This window comes from Lissotriton helveticus, chromosome 9 (genome assembly GCF_964261635.1).
Source record: "Lissotriton helveticus chromosome 9, aLisHel1.1, whole genome shotgun sequence".
Taxonomy (NCBI): domain Eukaryota; kingdom Metazoa; phylum Chordata; class Amphibia; order Caudata; family Salamandridae; genus Lissotriton; species Lissotriton helveticus.
In genome coordinates this window covers 260,163,556-260,178,270 of record NC_136070.1, presented here as the reverse complement: position 1 = coordinate 260,178,270, position 14,715 = coordinate 260,163,556, and positions in this window count along the sequence as shown.

Below are 14,715 nucleotides of genomic sequence, written 5' to 3'. Positions count from 1 at the left end.
CAGCGGAACCCCCTACTTGTGAGCGCTTGCTGGAGGAACTAGCGCTTGGGCAACCGACCGCCCATCTAACCCCTGGTGATCCGCAGACGCAGGAAATCACCGCGTTAAGCCTGAAACGAGGCCCCCTAGCCAGCGCTGACAGGAGAACGCGCGCTTGGGCTGAGGAGGCCGGCAAGGCTCTTCCCACGTCAGTGCAGGGAAGCAGCTGATCGGGGGAGCTTGAGAGGCGGGTACCAGCTGAAGGCCTATGGACTGTGGCATATCTGCCACCCAGACAGTAAGGAGAGTGGGAGTGTGAAGAGGGAAGTGTTGGGTAAAAAGGGATAAAAGGTTGACAGCTATTTTAAACAGGTCCATAAGCAGAGAAAAGGGCCTTGACCTTTCTACTTCCCTGGAGATTCATTCTGTGACAAAGGAGAGAAGGGGTTAGGCAACGTAACCCTAGATATGTTAACATAACCAATGAATTGGTAGGCTGTAGTAAAGAGTTATTGATGTCATTGTGTATTAATGCAAAATACCCCTGTAGAGTGTGAAGTCTAGGAGCTTCAATTAATTATCCAAGAAGTTCTCTGAATGTACTGCTGAATTCTGATAAAAGTATATGATTTACTGCTTTTTCCACAGCTGGAGGAGTGAAAACTATTTTCTCTAGTAAAAGTGCAATGTTTATTCCTAAAAGCAATTGATGTGATAACCTGTATGCTTTCAAATCCAAAGAGCCATATTATTTTTATAAAAGGTAACGGTATTTTTGCAAACAAAGGTGTTGTGTCTTTATTTTAGTGGTTCATCAATGTGTTACTGTGGGTAAGCTGTGTAAGTACTTAGCCAACGCCTGGAGTTAGCTGTAGACCACTACTGTGCCAAGCTACCATATGTAGGCTTGGGTAATCTAGGTCCAACAGTGTTCCAGTAGACCTGGTTGTACTCTTCATCATATGACTCGCTCCGGGGGCAGATTTCGATGTTGTGGATGTTAAACCCCTCGGAGGGGGGGGCGCTGATTCTAGATGAGCTATAGGTGACAGACATGTGTTGATGCCATTTTCACCAAGTAGCATAAGGCTATTATTCCTGCTATTGACTGTGGAGGGTATAGTCAGAGCTGCTTGTGTATTATCTCTTGTTTGAGGACTAGGGAGGCCTGTGAAAGACAACATTAGAATGGACTCTTGGGAATTCGTCGTGTTATCCAGTATATTAATGTTTTCGGAGGTATGTAGAGAAAGGTCCGGGAAGCATAAGTCTGGGGTAAGTGAAAGGCGTCTTTCAGAGTCCTGAATGGCATCCGCCACTACGTTAATCGTTTTCTGTAGCATTAGGTCTATGGCAGTTATCGTAGGAAGAGGAGTATTTGAAACATCTTTTAATCTAGTTGCAGATCTTGTGGCCACAGGGGTATTTCTAGATTTAAACATCTTGGCCCACTTTTTTAGGGTCTGTCAGTTATGTTGCTAATGATAGTTTTGCTACTTGAGTGTGCACTTGAATGGAAAAGTCACTTCAAGATTACCTTCGTAGATGACAGCAGAGCAGGAAGTCAAGAGAGTGGCCCGCCCCGTCCTCCTTGGTCCCCTGAGGGCCACAGAGGGCCCGCCCTTTGCCCGGGCTTCGCCCCGGGCGTCCCGCGAGGGAGTGGTGACGTGGTTATATGCGCCTCCTGGCGCTTGCAGGTATCGCGCTCCCCAGCAGGGCTGCTGGGAAATGCAGTCCAGCCCCTCGCCGGTCTCCTCTCGGCGGCTCCCGCTTCAGTTGGAAACAAAGCGGCGGAGCGGCGGGAGACTGGCGGGCGGGACAACGCAATGCTGCAGGGGACGCTGTGTGATACTGGAGGCAGCTGGTTACACGGGCAGCAGTTCGGTGCTTCAGCAGGCAGGAAGATTCCGGGGTCTTGGAACTCCTGAAAAAAAGAGCCATTTGCAAGTCAGACTCCACCCAGTTGGGTTTCTAAGCAACCCTTTTCTTGTAGAGAAGAAGGACAAGGATATCCGACCTGTCATCAATCTAAAAGAATTTAACGAGTGGCTGGTCTATCGCGACTTCAAGATGGAGGGGACCATCTGCTCCAAGACATCCTCCTTTCAGGGAATTGGATGGTCAGGTTGGACTTGAAGGACGCTTAACTAGCACTCCCCATCTTCCCTCCTCATCAAAGATTTCTCCAGTTCGCATGGAAAGGCCAGATCTTTGAGTTTCGAGCACTTCCCTTTGGCCTCTCTTCGGCTCCATGGTGCTTCACAAAGCTGCTTCACCAGTGGTAGAAATGTTCCACGAGAGGAGAGTGAGAATGCTTATCTACATGGACAATAACCCGATTATGGCTCAGTCTTTAGTGCAGCTCGGCAGCAATTTAAACATGACTATGGCGTTGCTCCAGGACCTGAGTTTCATCATCAACAAAAAGGCGGAACTGAAGCAGGCGCAACAGATGATCTGTCTAGGATTCCTCATCGAATCAGTCTCGGCTTCCCTGAGCTTACCAACTACTAAGGTGGCCAAGATATGGAAGGAACTCAAGCAAGTCCTCGGAAAGACACGATCTCGTTGCGACAGGTGACCAGGATACTGGACCTTCTCTCCTTATCAGTTCAGGCGTTTTTCACAGGCCCATTACACTACAGGGCCCTCCAGAGACTGAAAGCTCAACATCTAAGGAGAAGCTTAATCTATTCGGAGATCATCTTCCTGATGGAGGAAGCCAGGACGGAACTCCAGTGGTGGTTCGACCCCATGGCAGCCTGAAATGGGAGAGCAATCTTCGGATCGACGCCAGATATGGTCATAGAGTCGGACGCCAGCAGACTGGTCTGGGGAGCCAGATGCGGAGATGTGTTGTTGGAAGGCAGTTGGTCGGAGGAGAAACTACAATTGCACATCAACTGTCTGGAACTGTTGGCTGGATCCTTTGCGGTAAAGTCCCTCACCAAAGACAGAGTATAATATTGCATTCTGCTGGGGATGGACAATATCTCGGCGGTCCAGCACATCACCGCCTGGGCGGCCCTTGCTTGAAGACCTTCTCAAACCTGGCAAAGGACTTCTGGCACTATTGCCTCCAGAGACAGATCTCATTGACAGCAAAGTACCTTCCCAGTCTGTAGAACACGTTAGCATATTGGAACTCCAGGAACTGCTCCGAATACAGCGACTGGCAACTGGATCATGCTGTCTTCCTGGCTTTCATAGACAGATAGGGCCCCTGCAATCTGGAACTCTTTGCCTCACAATTGAACCACCAACTTCCACGATATGTGAGCTGGAGACTGAACCCGGAAACCATGGCAGTTGATGCCTTTCTCCAGGATTGTCCGAAGGAATGCTCATATGCGTATCCCCCTTTCATGATGATCCCTAGAGTACCAACTCAAGCTCGGCGACAAGTAGCTTCCTTAGTGATGATCACACCGATCTGGAGAGCCCAAGCCTGGTTCCTGATGCTGATAGAACTGCAGTGAGATTGCCCAATAATACTGCCCTCATTCCCTTTGATGCTCAAGGACCCTCAGGCTGCTCTCATCGCTGGTCCTCCGGGTCCTTTACCCCTCATGGCATAGAGGAATTCAGGGGACGCTGGAAAGACGAACCTCTTTCGGCAGACGCTGAAACCTCATCCAACAGGAATTGGCAGCAGGTACAGTCACGAGGTATTGCTTGGCTTGGAGACTATGTCACCGTTGGTGTCTGGAGAGACACTTGGATCCCATGAGGGCAAAGGTTACACACATTCTAAACTTCCTAATGGAACTAGCTCAGTCTGGACAGGCTCATTGACCAGTTAATTCTTTACGATCGCCCATCTCAGCGGGACACAGCGAGATTGATGGCAAACCAGCAGGGGAGGATCCCTGGGTTTGTAAGTTAATGAAGGCTATCCACCTGTCTAAACTTCCAGAGACTAGATATTATGGCCTGTGGGACGTTAATGCAGTGCTGAAACTTCTTCATGGCTGGCAGGATAACCCATATTAATTTCGCAAGGAGCTGTCCGGTAAACTAGCAAATCTGTTGTGTCTCATTTCCTGCAAGCGGGTTTTGGATGTGAGACATTGGATACCTCCGCAAGAGTGTTTACCCCGTAGGGGGTCACCTTTACCATATCCAGGAGGACAAAAACCAATACCAGGTCGGTATCTTATCCTTCCTTTCCAGAACATCCTATGTTGTGTGCGGTCAGGTGTAGTAAGGCATATGAGGATATGACTTCAGAGCTCCGACCCCCTTGGTGAAGTTAACTCCTTATCACCATGCAGAAACCATTAAAAGCAGTTTCTTCTCCTTCAATTGGCAGGTGGGTACGGTGGATCATGGCAGAAGCAGGTGTGGATGTGTGTGGATTAGGTGCACATTCCTCGAGAGGAACTATGGCATCAAAGGCCATTCAGGTAGATGGCAGGCTGGAAGATATTATGAATGCGGCTGATTGTTCTTCTGAGTCTACCTTTAAGAAGTTCTGTTTCAAACCCATTTCAGAGGCTGCATCTCTGGCCGTAAGTAAGCTTTAAACATATATAATCCTTGCCCTGTCCTGACATAGAATGAGAACTTTCCTAGCTAAGGAGAAGGAACGTTTAAATTCTATTAAGGATAAGGAGGCAAGGATTATCCTGCCCTGAAAATCCCTGATTTGTTACCAGTAAGTACTATGCTTACATGTTAATGGCTATTTGTTGAAGTATCACTTGCAATGTCATATATGCAGTTTGGATATTGTACTCTGAGTGGATTTATTGACTATTGTTGACATATTGATATTGAGAGAGCACAAGTTTGAAAAAAAATGTATAAGTACGCCATATTTACAAGCACGTAGTTAGTTTAAACATGTTTTGCACACGAGTGTTTTATATCCAGGAGTGAAATATACAGAGTGTTTTATATTTAGTAGTGAAATGTATAGAATGTTAAGTAGAGTAACTATAATTGTAACGGTGTGAGATTAATGTAGAAATGTTGGAATATATGTGAAAACCTCATGTTCTCATGTTAAAAGAATCATGTCCGAATTAAATGTAACTTTGAAAATCCAGTATTATGTGTAGGCCTTAGGGCAATTCACAGCAAACCTGAACGTGCTGCTAAATTAATGTGAGATAAAGTTGACATGGTTCTTCCAAAATGTACTATTGAACTTAGGGTTAAAAGTATATGCTTTATAGATGTGTTATTTTAGAAACGTATGCTAGTTAAGAATGTTTGCTGTTTAAATCAAGTTAACGTTTTAAGAGTGCAGGGACCTGCTGCATGTAAATCAAGTAGGCCAGAGGAGATAATGTCATGTCGTGTAAATCGTCATGTGCTCGTTAGAGAAGAGGTCGCGAGGTGTCCAGCACCGAGCTTTGAGAGTGTTTTATGACTAAAGATATGGTGGAGTCTGGAATTTGAGGCCCACTGCAGGACGAGCTGTATGCAGGTGCGAGGGTCCTAATCAGCTCGAATGAAAGGGACTTTGTTCAGTGGCGCCTTGCGCAGGCCTGTAGGAGTTTCCAGGAATTTCAGGGGGTATCAGCGCACTGAAGAAGAAGCCTGGGAACCAAGGTCAACTATAACGAGGGTCTTCAAGAGTACCATCATGGAGTTTGCCGCGCAAAGATGTACCACGTGAGGGGCGTCCTAAGGGGCGTTTCTATTGAAAATGTGATTTGGTATTAGGGAAAGAGACCCGGGAGGAGAGCAGAGCAGATGATTTTGGGAGCCTAAGGAAGCGGATGGGTAGGCAGATAGACTGATCAGGAGAGACCCATCATCAGAGAAGAGACAAAGAGAAGTGCGTGATCTTCTTAGGAAGTCACCACGGCTGACACCTAGAGGGTAAAGATCTTGCTAAGTAGGGATGTCATTTAAAATAGTGTAGGGACAGACTAACCTTAATTTTCTTTTCTGTAATGACTTTGAGATTGCAACTTATATCTATTTTGACAACCCTTATGGTCTTTGAGCTTGTACTTATTATTTTGTTCTTCAGACTTAGATTATTCAAGAAGTTCATGTTTATAGTGATACCAATTTACCTTTTGAATCTCATTTTGAGAAGTTTGTATCTTCAGTTATCTTTGACTTTATATTAAATCTTTAAAACTTAAATTTGGTCAGTGGTCATTTAGAGTGTTGTAAGTTCTTAAATTGATTGACTTATTGCGAGATTACCTTTTACTCAAGACAGGTACCAACGATTCAGTCGACATAGTTTGGGATTTGGTAAGATAATTAGTAACCAGTAATCCCGCGTTAGCAGTTGGTAGCAGAGTGAGGATGGTTATCTTCTTGAGGAAGGTAATCTAGAGAGGTTAGTTTACCCCAAGGCCCGAGACGTCGAGAGACGAGCAGCGGAAGAATCGTGTACCGAAAGGTGCAGACGGCGCGAGAAAAGCAACAGTATCGGAAGAGAGTGAGTATAACAAAGGGTCATGCGTGAACAGATTGCGGTGTTTTGTGTTGTATTTGTATTGTAATGTCTTGCGGAGTTGAATGCCTGTAGTGTGAATGAGAGAAGGTTGTGAGCGCGCGCAACCTGGTAAGCTGGTAACCTGGTAAACGGGTGAACTGGTGAAATCTTAAGTTCAGGCCAGAGCTTAAGTGGTTTTGGGTGTATCGAACATCCAGGGTAGTTGTCGACCATAGTACGGAGGTCACGAGGTACCATTGACCGCCGTGGATCCAAGATAGGGGGAGTGTAAGAGTGAGTGTATGAGTAACGGACGCTGGTCGAAAGTTACTGTGTGTGAGTAACCTATCGGAGAAGGCGATTGTCTGGAAGTAATCGGAAAGACATTTCGCCAAGTTAAGGTGACAACTACAGAAAGACTGTGGGCGTACAGTCAAAGAAAGGTGATCGCTTGGACGGAAGTAATCATTTTTCAGAGTATGAATGGGATGCGTGCATGACCGAGGAGACGAGCTGAGAAAGGAGGGGAACTGCTGCGAAGGGGGACGGGTGACGTCGGCTAGAGCCGCGCTCTGATTGAGCGGTTGGTGTGACGTTAGCTAGAGCCGCGCTCTGGTTGGGCGGTTAGAGTGACGTCGGAGGAAAGTCGCGTACGGATAGGCCAGTTAGTAAGAACGGCGCTGAGATTGGTGGAGTGTCATCAGGAAGTAAACAAACGCGGAGAAAAGAGAAATCATGAAGTGTTTTAAGTGTTTGAAAGGGATTTTTAAACGTAAACGAAGTGAACATTATTACGGGGAAGAGGCTCCCCCAGAGGGTACGCCAGCTCATTATATGGCAACGAATGTTGGGCTGCATACGATATTATGGATTGGGGCTTGGAATAAGCTTACGGAAGGGAATGAGGAAATGCAGTTCCCGAGGTACGGGACGTTTAAATTAGAGGTGTTACATCGGCTAAAAGCAACCATGTCCTCATTGAAACCCTCACCTAGACCAACACAGTTTGAGGCTCTTAATGCATGGATTAAGGCTGCACACGACCGAAATTTGAACAGGCGTCAACAAAGACTGACGCGATCGGTAAGGGCAGTGCGAGATTCCAAATGGGATGAGGAGGAAAAGCGTTGGAGAGTACAGACTATTGAGGTGGAGAAAATGTATCCGATGAGGGAGGTGTCAGGAGGAGGAAATCTCATGGAAGAAGACGAGGAAAGCGAGTCGGAGGACAATCTAATAAACAGATTGTTAATGGATAGACCACCTCCGAGAGTGGGGAGGATAGAAGATAGAGGGCTCGCAAGGGAAGATGGGAATGACATAGAAGGATATACACCACTCCCTATATCGGAATGGACACCTATCAAAAGTGGAGAAACACCTCCAAACAACACTGTACAGAGTGTAGTGGGAAGGTTTGTGGTGCAAAAAGCGCCAACCACCGAAAGGGCTGAGACTGTTGGATTGCCAGACGCTCTTCAGGTGCCTGTTACCATAGGACCCATAGTTTCGATCTATAACCCTGAGAGAGATAGAGAGGAACAACAAAGGCAATTGGATAGAGAAAGGATCGAGATGGAAAGGAGGAATAATGTGACAAATGCATGGAAACAATTGCCAGGATCAGTAACATGGAATACCCCATTAGACACAACTGTCGGTCCCAATTCAGAACAGGGAGGTCCGAGAGGACCAATGGATCTAAGGGGACCACGGCCAAGACCCTATTCAGAATTAAGAGCTGATTTGAGGGAATGGGACGGGTCCATAGTATCCCCGAGTAACAGGACAAGGACGGAACCAGAGTGGGATACCAGGGGCAATGGGACAGTATCTCATTGTGGGGCCAGCGAGAGTAGTCAGGGCCGGGAAGGCCAAAGTCAAGAGAATAGAGGGGATGCATGTCCTACCAATCAGAGAGAACAGCCGGAACAAGATACTAGGATTGTAGAGTGTGAGGAAATGTCCCGTCTCTGGGAGAAAGGGGGAGATGAAATGGTACGGGCTTTCCAAAATAGGTTTAGGTGCCTTCACCATACACTCGGGGAAGATGTCCAACATTGGAGGAAGGAGAATAGTGACAGGTCCCGCCATGCTTCGAGTAATCAAGAATCACAGGGAAACAGTGAAGAGAGGGGGAGCAATGGGATGCCTTACTATGCACCTAGAGAAAACAGACAGATCGGGGAAGGCGGAAAATTGAGAAACAGGGAAGTATTTCATCATCCACCCCGAGAAGATGGAAAGGCATGGGACCTAGAGAGATGGGAACAGGGGAGGACTCCCTTTAACTCACCAGTGCCTAGGCGCAGGGCTAGGAGCTGGGACGGGAGGGAGGCAGAAGGTACATCTGGACCAGAGGTGCTGAAAGCTGCGATAAAGGTTAAAAGGCTTGATGTCTCCAGTCTGAAATCCGATCTAGACGAGATTATAGAAGGAACGGTGCCTTTAGAAAGGATCGATTTGTACGAACAAGATGAGTTGCTATTCATAGCAAAGGATACTACTAGGAGAGCTAGAGCATTCCACGAGAAACTGTCTAATTTGGCCGACAGATATGCTGTAGATTTATCTAGGACAAGGGCACTACAGAGTAACCATAGGTTACAGTACTCAGACCAAGATCTAGATGAGAAGAGGACTACTGGATTGAAAACTCACATAAGGGAGCTGATAGCTGGGATACGAGTGTGGAGAGAACTGGATAAATGGGAAGAAAGGTGGTCGAAAAAGGGCACGGTTAGGCGAAGTGCAAATGTGATGACCCCCGAGGGAAGGGTAATGCATATGGAGGCATTCCCTTTGCGAGAAATATCAAACGGAAATTATGTACATGTACCCTGGAGTAGAGGAGATTTAGCTGCATTTACCAACTCATTTCCGAAGTTGCGGGACAATCCAGTAGAGTGGTATAAGCAGGTAGAGAGGTTTGTTAAAATTTCGAAGGTATTGTGGATTGATTTGAACACGTTGTTTGACATCGTGGTCCCATCTGATCTGTGGACCCCTTGTAAGACTAGTGTCGAATGGCCAAATGCTGAACCATTGAGGAATGCTCGAACTAATGGACCATCTGAGATTGTCATGCGAAAGTATGAAAGGGTAATAGCTTGGTTGAAAGAAAAGGTACCACCACAGGATATAGATTGGGTAAAGATAGATCGAACAAGGCAAGAACCGAAGGAGACCGTGCATGAGTTTTATGAGAGGTTGTTGAAAACATTCAAGCAATACAGTGGACTTGATGTAATGGATCCCAAAGATATAGGACAGTTTGTGTCAAAGTTTGTCTTGGGGTTGAGACCTGACATTTGCTTGATGATTCAACAACATTTAATCTGTTGGCAGAACAAACCACTAGATGAAATTCTACGTTATGCACGATACTGTAGTGACGAGATAGATTCTAAAGCCAAGAATCTAAAGGAGAAATTGATGGTGGTGCAAATGCAGTCCGCTGGGAAGGGTGGCCAGCAGAAACAGGGGATGGGACGAAAGCCAAACGGTCAGAATAAGGACAATGAGGAAGGGCAGAGACCTAGGATAGACTTTGCCACTTTAAAGAAAACGACAAAGTGTCATCAGTGTCACCAGGTGGGGCATTGGCGACGCGAGTGTCCCTTTAACCCTGAAAATGGAGAGCTAGAAGTAGAAGAGCAGGTCCAAGAAGACTCAGTGCAAAAGGTGACAGTTCCAAGCAGTAAGGTGGCCAAAGGGGGGACTTCGGCTCCACGGGCCCAATTCCCACAGCCACCGAAGATAGCAGCTGGGGGAAAGGTCTTTAAACAAATGCCTCTGTTTATCGAGGAAGAAAAGTGTTATTACATTGACCCATTGACAGGACAACGGGTGAGCAGTGAAGAGGACTGTACCCTCGGGGCAGTTCTAGAAGTGGATCAGAGAGGGCCATTTGTTGAGGCAGAAGTGGCAGGGTGTCCCACTACGTTCTTAGTGGATACTGGGGCTACTCGTTCGACTCTGAGATCAGCGGTGGTTCCAGACGTGCCGATGTCAGGGGAAACAATTCAGGTGGTAGGAGTCGCAAATAAAAGAATGACTAGTCCCTTGACCGAACCAGTGTCTGTGAAGATAGGAAACCACATGAACGAACATCAGTTTGTGGTTTGTGACTCGAGTCCGGTATGTCTGTTAGGAAGGGATTTGTTGTGCAAACTGAATTGCACCATATACTGCACCCCGCAAGGAGTGGAGGTACAGACTACCGACGAAGATGCTACTTTTAAGGTGGCTAATTCAAAATCTTGTGTAGAACTATATCCTACTCTGACAATAGAAGATCTTCCTCAAGACCTACGAGATGCAGTGGCGTCAGAGGTATGGGATTTCACAGGAGAAGAAATAGGATTGATTAAGGGGGTAGAGCCGGTAAAAATATTGGTAAAACCAAATGTTGAGTTTCCAAGAACGCCTCAATACAAATTGTCCCAGGAAACGATTGCGGGAATAAAACCTGTGATCGAGTCAATGATACAGCAGGGAATACTGAAAGAAATCGTGGGTAGTCCTTGTAACTCCCCGATTATGGGTTTGCAGAAACCTAGCGGGAAGTTTAGGATAGTTCAGGATTTACGAAAAATTAACAACATAGTCGTTTCATGTTGTCCCGTGGTACCGAATCCATCAGTGATATTGTTTCAAATACCATGTCAAGCAGAATGGTTCACAGTGATAGATCTTTGTCAGGCTTTCTTTTCAATCCCATTGGATGAAGAGAGCAGGTATCTTTTTGCTTTTAAAATGGAAGATCGCGTTTTAACATGGTGTCGAATCCCACAAGGATTCACAGACAGCCCATCCATCTTTAATCAGTTGTTGAAAAAGAATCTTGAGAATCTAGTACTGCCACAGAACTCGGTTCTGGTACAGTACATAGATGACCTACTTGTTGCGTCAGAAACAGAGGAAGCTTGTAAAGCAGACTCAATTGCCTTACTGAACCATTTAGCTGAAAATGGACATAAGGTATCTCCGAGCAAGTTGCAGTATTGTCTGACAGAAGTACAGTATCTAGGGCACAGGTTAGAAAAAGGGAAACGTAAGGTGTCCCCAGAGAGGATTGAGGCAATAATGAAAATGAATGCGCCTACAACACAGAGAGAAGTTAGAATGTTCCTAGGAATGGTGGGTTACTGCCGACAGTGGATAGTTAACTTCTCACTGAAAGCAAAGCCCTTACAGAAACTGACGCACAAGGAGGTGAGTGATCCGGTACCATGGGATGAAGAATGTCTGGTGGCGTTTTTACAGCTGAGAGACGATTTATGTCGTGCTCCGGCTCTGGGAATGCCAGATTACGAAAAGTCATTTACACTCTATTGCTGTGAGAGAGAGGGATGTGCTTTGTCAGTCTTGGCACAGACCCACGGTAATGCCCGTAGACCAGTTGCATATTTTTCGGCTACATTAGATCCAGTAGCCGCAGCGTTGCCCGGATGTCTCAAATCCGTTGCTGCAACGGGTGTCAGCATTGAAAGGAGCGAGAGTATTGTGATGGGACATCCAGTAGTGGTGTATGTACCGCATTCAGTTGAATTGTTAATGACCAGGACGAAGACGCAGCATCTGACCAATAGTAGGCTCACGCGCTACGAGCAAGTTATACTTGCCGCAGAAAACGTGACCCTCAGGAGATGCTCTGTCTTGAATCCTGCTACTTTGATGCCATTACCCACTGTAATAGAAGGCGAAGGATGTGAAGACCACGATTGCCTTGATGTGACTGAACTATGCACGAAACCCAGACCAGATATTGTGGATGAGCCATTGTCAGACCCCGATGAAATTTATTTTGTTGATGGCTCATGTTTAAGAGACGATACTGGTCGGTTGAGAGCAGCTTATGCTGTTTGTACTATTACTGGAGTTGTAGAAGCCGCTTGCCTGGAAGGAGTACATTCCGCACAGGTAGCAGAGATTATTGCCCTAACTCGTGCCTGCATAGCAGGAAATGGAAAGAGAGTCACCATCTACACGGACAGCCAATATGGTTTCGGTGTGGTTCATGATTTCGGGCAGTTGTGGTCTCAGAGGGGTTACATGACCTCCTCTGGTTCGCCCATTCGAAATGGAGAATTTGTGCGGCTGTTGTTAGAAGCATTGCAAGGTCCAGTTGATATCGCAATAGTAAAATGTGTAGCTCATACTAAGAATACAGATTTTGTGTCACAAGGCAACAGATACGCTGATGAAGTCGCACGCTATTGTGCGGAACAAAATTATTCTTTCTCAAAGGTGGAAATAGAAGGTGCAGAAGAAAAGACTGAATTAAGCATGATGTTAGAGACCGTGGATTCCTGGGAAGATTTGAGGGTAATGCAGGAGAATGCACCAGAAACTGAGAAAAGGGCATGGGAAACCGCAGGTTGTGTGCGAAGTGAAATGGATTTTTGGGTTTCAGCAGATGGGAGAGCTGTGTTACCTGAAGAATTAGCTAATCCCATGGCAAGAGAAATACATGGTCCAGTACATCTAGGAAGGGATGCTATGATGAGAGTGTTTAGGCAAACTTGGTATTGCCCCAAATTTAGAATAGCAGCAGAATCAGTATGCAAGCGATGTGTTACTTGCCAACAGCTGAACGTAGGCAAACGAACACCAGTCACACTGAGTCACATTGGGAGGTCGGGGGGGCCTTTCAATAGAATGCAACTAGATTTCATCGAAATGCCAAGAGTCAATCGCCTTCGGTATGTGTTGGTGATTGTATGCGTATTTTCCAGATGGGTTGAAGCGTACCCTACACGTAGGTGCGATACACTCACAGTGGCTAAATTGTTGCTCAGGGAGTTGATACCGCGCTTCGGGGTGCCTGCCTCTTTGGAATCTGACAGAGGAAAACATTTTAACAGCGAAATAGTGAAGATGTTGTGCTCCACACTGAATATCGATCAAAAGCTGCATTGTAGTTATCGACCAGAAGCTTCAGGAATTGTGGAACAAGTGAATGGCACTTTGAAGAATAGATTGGCTAAAGTAGTGGCATCCACATCCTTGAGTTGGCCAGATGCTCTTCCTTTAGTGCTCATGAGCATGCGCAGCACCCCTGACAGGAGGACAGGTCTTTCTCCCCACGAGATCCTGATGGGGAGGGCCATGAGACTTCCTACAGTTCCAACTACTGCCCTATTGAATATTACAGATGATCTGATCTTGGATTATTGTAAAGGACTGTCTGACGCCATCCATTCTGTGTCCCTTCAGGTGCATGCGGTTGAAGTTCCAGCATCGAGGAACCTGTGTCATGACCTGAACCCAGGGGACTGGGTCTTAGTTAAAAAACACGTCCGGAAGAACTGCCTAGATGTTCGCTGGCGTGGGCCCTTTCAGGTAATCCTGATAACGAACACCGCGGTGAAGTGCGGGGGGCTGCCAAATTGGATCCATGCTTCCCATACTCGAAGAGTTCCAGCACCTCTAGAGGGAACAGCTCCCATCCCAGACGAAAGCCCGGAAGTGGAAGAAGAGTTGCAAGAAGGGATTGAGGCAGCTGAGGGGGTGTCAGAAGAAGTTGGGAACGCAACGGATTCAGAAGAAGAGCGAAGGCAGGACGGCAGTGAGACAGAGGACGCAACTGAAGGAGAGAGCAGAAGTGAATACGACTCAGACTCAGATCCGTATCAGAGCGACCAAGAACCAAGTGAGAGGACAAGGAATAGGAGAATAAGGCTTGGAGCTGCCACTTGGCCAACAAGGAGAAGAAGGCTAAGTTTGAGGTCGGCCCAGGAAGAAACGCTTACTCCTATATCCGAAGACTCAGATCCAGAAGAAGATATCCAGGATCAAGCCGAGGAGGGTCTTAGAAGATCAAGGAGGGTGCGAGTGCCTAGTAGAAGATACTCTACTCCTGACTGGACCTACCTCGTTGCAGATGTCTGGGAGACACAGAACAGGGAGGATCAGGGAAGTGGAACTGATCAGAACTGACCCGATCATCACAGTGCAAATAAGGTTTCTACTGCCAGGAGCGGAGACCGAAAGGTTGCTGACACTCAACATCGTTCATCCTGCTCTCCTGAGTGGAATAAGAAAATTGATTTTAGAGACAGTTGAGTTTCCAGTTTGCTGTTCACGATATCCAATATTGGAGGGAACTCTTCTTCGTTTGGAAATGCTTGAGCGAGTAGTAGAAATGCTAGGAGCGCTTATTGTTGTGGATTAATACCATATTGTGAATGTCTTCAAAGGGGCGCAGAACTGGAAAGGTGAAGAAAGTGATCTTGATTAGAACGGACCCCTTTGTAATTGTGGATGTAGAACTGATAGTACCAGGAGTGGAAATTGAAAAAACGCTAACTCTCAATTTTGTCCGT